General features: G+C 39.4%; 1 pseudogene; it reads right to left on the minus strand.

The window, feature by feature from the left end:
* Nucleotides 1–3,013: 3,013 nt before the first annotated feature.
* On the minus strand, nucleotides 3,014–9,256 carry LOC144700459 (EIN3-binding F-box protein 1-like; annotated as a pseudogene).
* Nucleotides 9,257–11,294: the final 2,038 nt, after the last annotated feature.

Here is an 11,294-nt window from a genome sequence, read left to right on the forward strand (position 1 = left end):
AGGCGCAGCACGACGCGACGGGCGCTGCATGGGCGTGGGGCGCGACGGCGGCGGCGGTAGACAGCGGGTATTTGATCGTCCCGGCGGCGGCGACATGAGCAGGTGGCGTGCTGAGGAGTGGTGGTGGGGCAGACGGCGTGCTGAGGCGCGGAACAACGGCGGCGGCGCGAGAAGCCGTGAGTGGTGGCGAGAGGGCGACGGGCAGTGGCGGGCAGCGACGTAAAGGCAGGGTGTCGGGGGCATTGATCCTTCCTCTCTCTTCCTTTCTTCTTCCTTCCCTTCTTCTCCTTCTTCTTCTTCCTTCTTCTTCTCTTTTATTCTTCTTCCTCTCCTCAACGTGAATGACTCTTCGAATTCCAAACGTTATATTTTCCAAGAAAATCAAGAGTACCTAAGGAGGGCGCCCACCCCTTCCTCTTATAGGGAATATGTGGATGGACCCCTTGAAACAACAAAAACAAAAATAAATATAAAACAAGGGATAGTGTCTAAGGGGCTAGGGCCCCTTAGCGGGAGGGGAAGATATCCTCATACGGCAACTTCCCCTCGCTACAACGTAGATGCGGGAAATAAAAGATAAGCGAGTCAAAGATGGCGCGTCGTCACGCCGAATACTTGAACCCGGGTGTGTGCGTCGTTGCTTTGGCTTGTCGCGTCGGCTGGACGTGCGTCGGTGGCGGGCTTGATGACGATGCGGGTTCCTCGAGGGACGGTCCTACGGGGTCAGACGGTGCCGCGCCATCAGTCCCTGCCACCCATCGCCCCCTCTCTCCCGCCCTCCTCCGCCTGCGGCCCCCCTCCCTCCTCTGTGGTGCAAATTTATGCACGAAACCGCACCGCACATCGACACGCCCTTTTGTGCGTCCTGAAATTTGCACACTCGGTGCAAATTTTCACACTGCACCGCACGACCTTCCTTGGGTACAGAAGCAATTTTAGACATGTGGCGCAACTTTAAACATCGTTTGAAATGCAGAAAAAGCTCAAATTGAGTCTAATTAAATGATGAACCCAGACACCGCAAAGTTGAAGCTAAATCACAAAATGTTAAAACATAAATGCAACATAAATAAATGAAACCTGCCTGAAGCTTATGAACCATAACATATGATTTACTAAAAAATGTATATCTCAGAATTTCAGAACGGTAATGTGTTTTTGATACAACCCTAGCGTTTCTTCCTTCCAAATGAGTCAAATGTACACAGTCAAAAGGGGATATTAAGCTGGAAATAGACATTACTCTTACTAGAAGACAGAGAAATGGGAGACATAGAGGGGTATGATAATTATGATGTAAGAAGATGAGAGGAAACTAGCTTCAACTAATTTATGTTTTTTATATTTGGAAAAATAATACATCAGATAATTCACATAACTTTGAGAAAATCATTCAATAAGCAGAAAAAACTCCAAAAATAAAGTCTTCCTTTTATTTCTTTTGATGAATTTAAATTACTTTTCTTTTTTTTTATTGAAACCGATGCCTAAAAGTATCTAAAAACTCCAAAAATATATAACAACATTTAAAATTTTAGTAACATATTTTTTAGGGAAACTTGTTTTTTTTAATACATGATGTCAATGTATTCAACGCAAACCTTCTCTGTGATTATTACACCTATAATTTTTAAAAAATTTTTTATTGAACAGAAGCTTAAAGAAACTTTAACATTAGGTTCCTGTTCATCAATGGTGTGGGTGGATACATATGTGTGAGAGCATCATTCTACTTTAGGCTGATTGTATACAACAGTAGAGATGCTGAAAATGAGTTATTTTTTCTCCACAGCTACCTATTTTAAGAGCTTGTTCAGGATTGTCTCAATTGCTTTTCTGTAATGAGCCTTAAAAAAGTCTTCTAGTATGAAGTTTACTATGCGTCAGACTATTATTTATTTGCTTTGTTATAATCACCTTTATTATTTATATTATTATAGTCATTGTGGGTTTTTACATCAATGTGGGTTCCATCTTGAGATGAAGTTTCAGATATCTGGAAATATTTACGTTGCTATTCTTTGATCTCATTAATGTTTTTCCATTTCAAAAATTTTTAGTCGTTAAAAAAATATCTTCTTAAGGCAAACTATGTATAAACTTCTTTGTCAATGGAAAGTTACACCTTGACATCATGACGCTGTAGTGCATTCTTCACAAAGCATTAACAAAGAACCTTGGTCAAATCATCATGGGCATCAAAACATGATCTTTAATGGAGTATAACTTAAAACATATATCCACAGCCAAGCAAACGACACTAATACATTAATATCCAAATTTAACTTGAAATGATTTTACGTATCTAAGGATATGTAAAATAATTAAATAATACGATATAAATTGGACGATTTGATAAATGATAATGGTCTATCAACTATAGCTCGTCAAATAGTAGCTAGTTGATCTTAATGTTTACCAATAATAGATGAAATGTTTATCGAGATTGTAACTCAGACAGTACGGTTGTTCTCAACGTAAAACTTTATTTGAATAAGTAGTAATGTGAAAAATCATCCAATTTATATGAAACTATCAGATTATTTAATTATTTATATTAAAACATCAAACTACTTATTTACACGTTGAGACTAGCTATTTCCGTTCTTTTTGCCAATTTATATTAAAATTGTTTATGGTGACATTATATTGTCCAGATATAATGCATCAAGTATGCCACGCCATAATTTTCTACAAGAATAATAATTTCAAGTTATGAGTTTGCTGTGTTCATACTGTAATTCTTGCAATTCTCAGATAGAATAATCAAACTTAGCACATTGTATTGCCTACCGTACGGAAGGAGGTCTTGTTTTTATGGTGTCCATATCCTATGAATGTTACTCTTAAAGGAATTCTCATTATGATAACTTTATGAGCAAAAATGTTGTTGGTCTTCTCAGGTAAACAATTCCCCATTCGCACGCTCTGAGAGCCCATGCGTCCAGCCAAGGAGACATATTTTCCAATAATACCTCGGCATCTGGCTAAGATAAACGGCTCCAAGCATGCCTCATAAGCTCCGCCAAAAGCAGCCCTCGAGCAGAACACTCTTTAGGCTGAACTTCAGCCGCTGAAGGCAGTTTAAAGTAAAAGCCGGAAAAAAATCCATGCTCTCTACAACAAAGTATGCCCCTTTGGTATTTTTAAGTTCCGGCTAAGTTGCTTGGTTTCCAAGACGCTTGGTATGCTAAGTGGGTGGCAGAACTCAATCTGAAGGCTCTCGAGCGAGCAGGCGGCAAGAGCAAGAGTCTTGAGGTCGGCATCGGACAAGCTTACGCATCTCCTTCGGCAGACACTCTTTAAGAGAGGGAATCCCTTGCGGCTGCTTCGAGGCTCAAGTCTGTAAGCCCATTGCAAGAAACGACGGTGAGGCTATTGAGCATCTTAAGGCCGCCAATGTTAGTATTGTTGACTTTTCTACATACTTTTATGTTGGTTACTTTGTCGGTAGGAACATATGTTCCTATATATGTACCTAGTTTGATAATAAAAAATAAGTTTTACATTTCATTTTCTGTGATATGTGTTGTGTTACATATCCAAGAGAGTAGTGAGGTTTGTTCTCAAGACCCAACAGATTGGTATCAGAGCTAGAGTTTTCATAACGATTGTGGAAGAGAAGTAAAAGCAAAGCTCCAAGAGAAGTAAGATAAAGTTGAGCTTATTTTTAGTTTTCATTTGGTGTTGTTTTTCTTTTAAATGGCAGGGAAAGCACCTTGGGAAGGGTCTATCATTATTGCAACTCCTTTTAATGGAGAAAAATATTCTATGTGGAGTTCCAAGATGAAGTCCCTATTTAGAAGTCAAGATTTATGGGATATTGTTGAAAATGGTTTTATACCAGATGAAACAAAGAAAACTGAATTTAAAGATTTGAATAGAAAAGATGCAATGGCTTTGTTTATTATTCAATAATCTGTTACTGAAAAAGTGTTTACAAAGATTTCTGAGGCAACTACAGCACATGATGCTTGGTATATTTTGAAGAAAGATTTTAATGGAGGTGATAAAGTAGCAATGCTAAAATTACAAACTTTGAGAAGAGAGTTTGAATCTTTATCTATGAAGGTTGAAGAATCTGTCCAAGACTATTTTACTAGAGTTTTCTCAATTGTGAACAAATGAGCAGATACGAAGAAGATATTTAGAGAGAAAAATAATGGAGAAGATCCTATGAAGTTTGCCCACTAAGTTTGATTATGTTGTTGCTGCAATTGAAGAATCAAAGGATTTTGATATATATACTCATGATGATTTGATGAGCTCTTTGATTTCTCATGAAGATAGAATGAACAGGTCAAAGGAAAAATCAATTGAAGAAGCATTTAAGGCAAATATTGATTTGTCTAAAAAAGTAGATCAAGCTATGTTGTCACGCTCAAGTCCATTTCACAGAGGAAGAGGTAGAGGAAGATCGACAAGAGGAGGCAGACAACACAATAATCAAGGAGAATATTTTAATCAAATGAGAGGATTTGGAGAAGGATATGAAACAAGTTTTAGATGCAGAGGTTTAAGCCAAGGACGAGGTCAAGGTCGAGGAAGATTTCAATGGAATAGAAGAGAGGATAATGAGAATCCAGAAGGAAAAAGAATATTTTAGTGCAATTATTGCAAGAGATATGGGCATCTTGAAGCATACTCCTATTCAAAACAAAATTACCAAGCCAATTATGTGGAAGCTGAAGAACATGACACATTTATGTCTAACATTACATCTTATTCTGATTTGAAAGATCTATGGTTTCTTTACTCAGCTTGCAGCAATCATATGGTTTTCAACAAAAATATGTTTGTTGAATTTGATGAGACACCAAGAGGAGAAGTTAAAGTGGATGATGGAAAGAAAGTAAAGATTGAAGGAAAAGGAACAATTGAAGTTCAGACTTTAGGAGGAAAGATGAGACTGGAAGATGTATATTTTGTTCCAAATTTTCATCATAACTTATTGAGTTTGGGACAACTGATGGATAAAGGTATGAAATTTCATTTTGAGCATAATACATGTATTATTAAGAACCAGATGAAGGAGAAGCCAATCATGTATATTAACAGCATTGGTAAGAGGATGTTTCCTGTGAAATTAGAAGAGTTTCTCAATCATGCAATGATTTCAGAAAAGATGAATGATACATGGTTATGGCATAAAAGGTTTGGCCATTTGAATTTCAAAGCATTAACGTTTTTAAGTAAACGAAAGCTTGTATATGGCTTACCGTTTATTTCTAAATAAAATGATATTTGTGAGGGTTGAATTTATGGCAAGCAAAAGAAGAGAAATTTTCAAATGAACATCCATGGAGAGGAAGAGCACCCTTGGAGTCAATTCAGGCAGATGTATGTGGTCCTGTGAAAACCTCATCTTTGAGTGGAAGTAAGTATTTCCTACTATTCGTTGATGATTACTCAAGAATGTGCTGGGTTTATTTTTTGAAAGAGAAATCAGAGGTATTTCATAAATTTATTGAATTCAAAGCAGTGGTTGAAAATATGTGTGGACATACTTTGAAAATTTTATGTACAGATAGAGGAGAACAATTTCTTTCAAAGCCATTTGAGGATTATTGCAGAAAAGTTGGAATTCATAGATAATTGACTGTAAGAAAGACTCCTCAGCAGAATGGAGTTGCTGAAAGGAAAAACAGGTCACTTGTCGAAGTTGCTAGGAGCATGATGCATGAAAAACATTTGCCAACTGAATTTTGGGCTGAAGCTGTTGCTGTTGCAGCTTATATTCAAAATATTTCTCCTACGAAAGCTGTAAATGATATGACACCTTTTGAAGCTTGGTATGAGAAGAAACCAGTTGTTAGTCATTTATGAGTATTTGGATGCATTACTTATGCTTTAATTGATCAAAATGAACGTGGGAAGTTGGACAAGAAAAGTGAGAAATGCATTTTTGTTGGATACAATAATGAAAAAAAAGGTTACAAATTATATAATCCTTTAACAAAAAAGGTGATTATTAGAAGAGATGTTATTTTTGATGAAGAAAGCTTTTGGGATTGGAATGAAAATCCTTCGTATGAAGAAGGAGAAAGGAATTCAGAAATACAAAGAAAGAAATGGAGAAAGTATGATTCTATCCTTGACTCAGATAGAAATTCTGAATCAAGAATGATTGAAGACGAATCTCCATCACCACAGAGAAAGACAAAGTCTGTAAAAGAATTATATGAGACAAATATTTTTGCACTTTTGTCGCATGATGAACCAGTAAGCTTTGAAGAAGCAAAAAGCAAGAAAGAGTGGAAGAATGCAATGGAAGATGAAATTAAGTCTATTGAGAAAAATGACACATGGGAGCCTGTGGGTTTTACATCTTCAATTAAACCTATTGGAGTAAAATGGGTTCATAAAATCAAGCATGCAGCAGATGGGAGTATACAGAGGTATAAGGCAAGGTTAGTAGCCAAAGGTTATGCACAAAATTATGGAATTGACTATTTTGAAACATTTTCACCTGTTGCAAGACTTAAAACAATAAGAATTTTTTTAGCCATTGCAGCTCAAAAGGCATGGAAAGTATATCAGTTTGATGTTAAATCTGCTTTCTTGAATGGTATTTTGAATGAAGAAGTTTATGTTATGCAACCTGAAGGATTTGTGGTTAAAGGAAAAGAGGACAAAGTTTACAAGTTGAAGAAAGCTTTATATGGTTTAAAACAAGCACCAAGAGCATGGTATGGAAGGTTACATCATTTTTTTATAAAGTATGGTTTTCAAAGAAGTGAAAATGAACATACCTTATACATCAAGAGGAGCAAAGGTGATATTATGATTGTGAGTATTTATGTTGATGACATGATTTATATGGGATCGTCTGATTCCCTTATTCAAGAATTCAAGAACCTAATGATGTCTGAATTTGAGATGACTGATCTTGGTTTACTTCATCATTTCCTTGGTCTTTAAATATTTCAAGATGAAAAGGGAATATTTATCTCCCAAGAAAGGTATGCGTCAGAAATGTTAAAAAAATTTAATATGATATCATGCAAGTCATGTACTACTCCTATGAATTCAAATGAAAAGTTGACTTTGAATGATGGTATGACATTGGTCGATGAGCAATTTTACAAAAGCATGGTGGGATGTTTAATGTATTTGAAAAATACAAGACCAGATATTATGCTATTTGTGAGTTTGGTGTCAAGCTTTTGAGTCATCCTTCTACCCATCATTTTGGAGCTGTGAAAAGAATTATGAGATATATATGTGGAACCAAAGATTATGGATTACTATATGATCGATCATCTAATCTTCAGTTGAAAGGATATGTGGATAGTGATTGGGCAGGAGATAGAGATGGAAGAAAGAGTACGAGTGGATATGTTTTTCTCATCGGCTCAAGAGCTGTTTCATGGAGTTCAAAGAAGCAAGAGACAATGACATTATCTTCTTCCAAAGCTGAATATGTAGCTGCAGCAAGTGCAAGTCAACATGGAATATGGCTCAAAATGATTTTGAAGGATCTTGGTGTAGATCAAGAAAAAGCTTTTATTTTGTTATGTGATAACATGTCAACAATTGCTATGGCCAAGAATCCAGTATTTCATGGAAGAACTAAACATATCGAGATAAAGCATCATTATATTAGATAACAAGTCAATGCCGGAGCAATTATAATGCAACATTGTGCATCTCTTGATCAAGTTGCAGATGGATTTACCAAGGCTTTGGCTCAAGGAGGATTTGAGAAATTTAGAGATCATCTAACAGTCGAACAATCAACATTAAGGAGGATATGTTAGTATTGTTGACTTTTCTACATACTTTTATGTCGGTTACTTTGTCGGTTGGAACATACGTTCCTATATATGTACCTAGTTTGATAATAAAAAATAAGTTTTACATTTCATTTTCTGTGATATGTGTTGTGTTACATATCCAAGAGAGTAGTGAGGTTTGTTATCAAGACCCAACAGCCAGCGGAGGCCATCGCCCAGAATCCTCTCTCCGTTACGTGCCCGTGGACTGATATCCCATAAATCCCAATGACTGCGAGGGACGCCTCAATTATATTCAGGTTCTGGAGCCGAAGTTCTTTCACATTGCTTCTATCGGATGTTACCACAAGCCCCCCAATGGCTTGATCCCCCAAGAGCGGACTGTCTGAAATGGAAATGGATGTGAGACTAGGGCATGCCCTTCCGACGCTTTAGAGGCCTTGGTCGCGGACCCTCTGGCAGGAATTTATAGCCAACTTAGACAGCTTTGGACAGCGACGAGCGATGGCGGCAATTCCAGAATCTGAGTTATGGGAACATCCGACGAGACTGAGCTCCTCCATAAACGGATAGTTATTCAGAATCTAGATCAAGCCCTCCTCAGTCACGAAAGGACAGTCACACAAGGATAAAACTCGGAGAGAAGGAAATCCCTGGGCGACCGTTGAAAGCCCAACATCCGTCACTCTGTGAGAGCGACTTTTGCATCCCCGAATCAGCAGCTCTGCGCAGTGACCGGCTCCGATAGCCGCGACAACGAGGCTGACGTCTGTTGCTATTTCACCTTGGAAATATCTTGTTCGCTGCTCGAAAGTATATCTGCTCCAGGTTTGTGACTCCTCCACCTCTTTTGGGCAGTTGTTGAGGTCAATTTGGCGTATGGCAGAGGGTACAAGGTGGTCTCCTAAGCTAACTATTGTACTGAGAAGCAGAAGCCACCGCCTGGATATGCATGCAGATATGCCCCGCTCTCGTTTCCCCGCCAGACGTGCTAGTATGCTTTAAAGGCAATCATCAAGGAGGGCGTCAATGGAGATATCTCGATCTGAAAGAGAAGGACCAGGATCCAGGCGGCATCTCTTCTTGGATGGCGAGAGCCTGTCATATTGCAATAGATGGCCCCATGGATCATCGACGAAGCTTCTTCTACAAGATCTGCAGCCTAGTATGGTTTTCATCGCTGTGTGCCGCTAACTGATCGGCCTTGCTGACAATGGGAAGTCCCCCGACAGAGCAAACCGTTATTTGTAGTAAAAGAAGAGTGGGAGGAGAAGCTGCCCAAGATCTCTTCTTTTTCTGCCTTCCGTGGGTCTTGTTGAACCCTGTTGGGCTCTGGCACTCTTATAACTTTGTCGTCCATCGGTAGATTTATTGAAGGCGCCACTGCATGAGCGTCGCGTCGTCCCTGCAATTAACTCGGACGGCAGACGTGCAGCGTTCACAATGTTGCCAGTATTTTGATCAAACTGAATTCCCACTCAATTATGTGATGAGTCGAATTGAATACTGTTGGTCAAACAGACTCATCTATACGTTTTTTCTGCTCATGCTTCTATGATGATCTTTTATCGTCCTTATCAAAGTTTGATGAGGCGCACCCACAAGAAGAAGCCATTGTTGTCAAAACTTTGCTTTCTTGGGTGCATGTATTCATCGTTGAGCCCCCTTCACTTCTGAGTCCTTACATCAGCAGCAGTAACGATGCAAGATGTCAAAACGACTACACACTCAACTAATTATGTTTAATGTCGCCCTCCTCTTTGGAATGGAAAGGTCAAGCCGGTACAATGAAACATATTGCATGTTTAGGAAATAGCAGTTTAAAAGTCGATGATTGGCGCGCCCACGTGTCCCTGGACTTGTCTATGAAAGTCCACGTGCTCTATGCATCTCGATGCCACGCTCGCTTTCAGTCAAGACTTTTCTTTCTCTTTCTCTCTATCTCTCCTGCTATCTTACTCTCTCTCTTACAGAAAGAGAGTCTCTTTGTCCCCCTCCGTCTTTTCCTTCTTTCTCTACCTGTCTTTCTTTTTCCTCTGTCTTTCCCATTTCTCTCTAGCTATCTAGCTCTCTACCTTATTTTTGATCTCTCTCTTGCTATCTAGCTCTCTCCCTCATTTCCCCTCACTCTCTAGCTATCTAGCTGTCTCCCTCATTTCCCCTCACTCTCTAGCTATCTAGCTGTCTCCCTCATTTCCCCTCACTCTCTAGCTATCTAGCTCTCTCCATCATTTCCCCTCTCTCTTTAGCCATCTAGCTCTCTCCTACATTTCCCCTCTCTTTCTAGCTATCTAGCTCTCTCCCTCCTTTGCCCCCTCTCTCTGGCTATCTTATTCTCTCTCTCCTGTCTCTTTCCCTCTTTCCTTTCTCTGTATCTATATCTTCTCTGTCTCTGTCGCTTTCTCTCTCCCCTCTCTCCATTTACCTACCTATCTATCTCTCATGTCTCTCTCTTTCTAAAGATCAAGATATATCTTCTCTGTCACTCTCGCTTTCTCTCTTCCCTCTTTTCATCTATTTATCTATCTTTTGTCTCTCTTTCCCTCTAAAATATATCTCCGCCGTTTTCTCTCTTCCCTCTGTCCATATAATATATTTATCTATCTCTTGTATCTCTAAATATCTATCTTTCCTGCTCTCTAACAGTATGTTTTAGTCTCTCTTCTTTCACATCTAATTTAGTCTCTTATCTAACAAATTAAACATACTGTCAATTTTTAAAATTAAACAAAAATCTGAAGAAAATAATGTTTAGAACAGAGCCACTATAGGTACGTTCGCTTTCTGTCAAGACTTTTCTTTCTGTCAAAATTGACATCTTTCCCCTTTTCTTTTATCTAACTTTCTCTCTCTTTCCCTTTCTATCCTGTCTTTTGCCCCTCTTTCTTTGTCCCGTTTTGCTCAGTCTCTCTCGTTCTCTCTTTTTTTATTGGCAAAATCATGGTGCCAATTACGTCCAACATTGCGGTTGTGCGCGTAGACTGATCTAGTTGTGCCGTGCACGCCACCCAGGGGGTATTTTATAGATGAAATAGATTATTTACTAGTGTTTGCAGGCGTAGAGCGAGCATAAATATCCCAGTTACACTTGGATCCCACTCGTCTACGCCCATGTGCATGAAAGGGAAAAGATACATAAGTGATACTTGGCAGGTGTTCGGAGAAGGTCGCTCGTGCTGACGTCTCTTCGAATCCTCCCCCCCCCCACGACAATGATCCATGGAGTGTGGGGAGCCTTCCCTGCTGTCAATTGGCAGCGTCGATGAGGTGCGTGGCACGGACATCAGTTAGGCGAGAGAGCAAGTGCTTCCGCCTCCCGCACTACATGCAAGACGCCAATTACGGGAGCCAATCTTAGGGAAATGTGCGCGTGTGCTAGTAGGAGCATGGGGAGCCAGTGTAGCAGATGCGAGGCATGGAGTGCAGAAAAATCCGTGAGCTCTAGATGTCAGCGTGGATGTGTAAGAAAAATGGGACTAGCAGCCAACAGGGTAAGCTCTCTCGCAACCTCTCCTTCGATAGTGTGCAACGTATGCGAGGAGTCGACAAGCCAAGGCG

Source organism: Wolffia australiana, chromosome 3, assembly GCF_029677425.1.
Source record: "Wolffia australiana isolate 7733 chromosome 3, ASM2967742v1".
Classification (NCBI taxonomy): Eukaryota; Viridiplantae; Streptophyta; class Magnoliopsida; order Alismatales; family Araceae; genus Wolffia; species Wolffia australiana.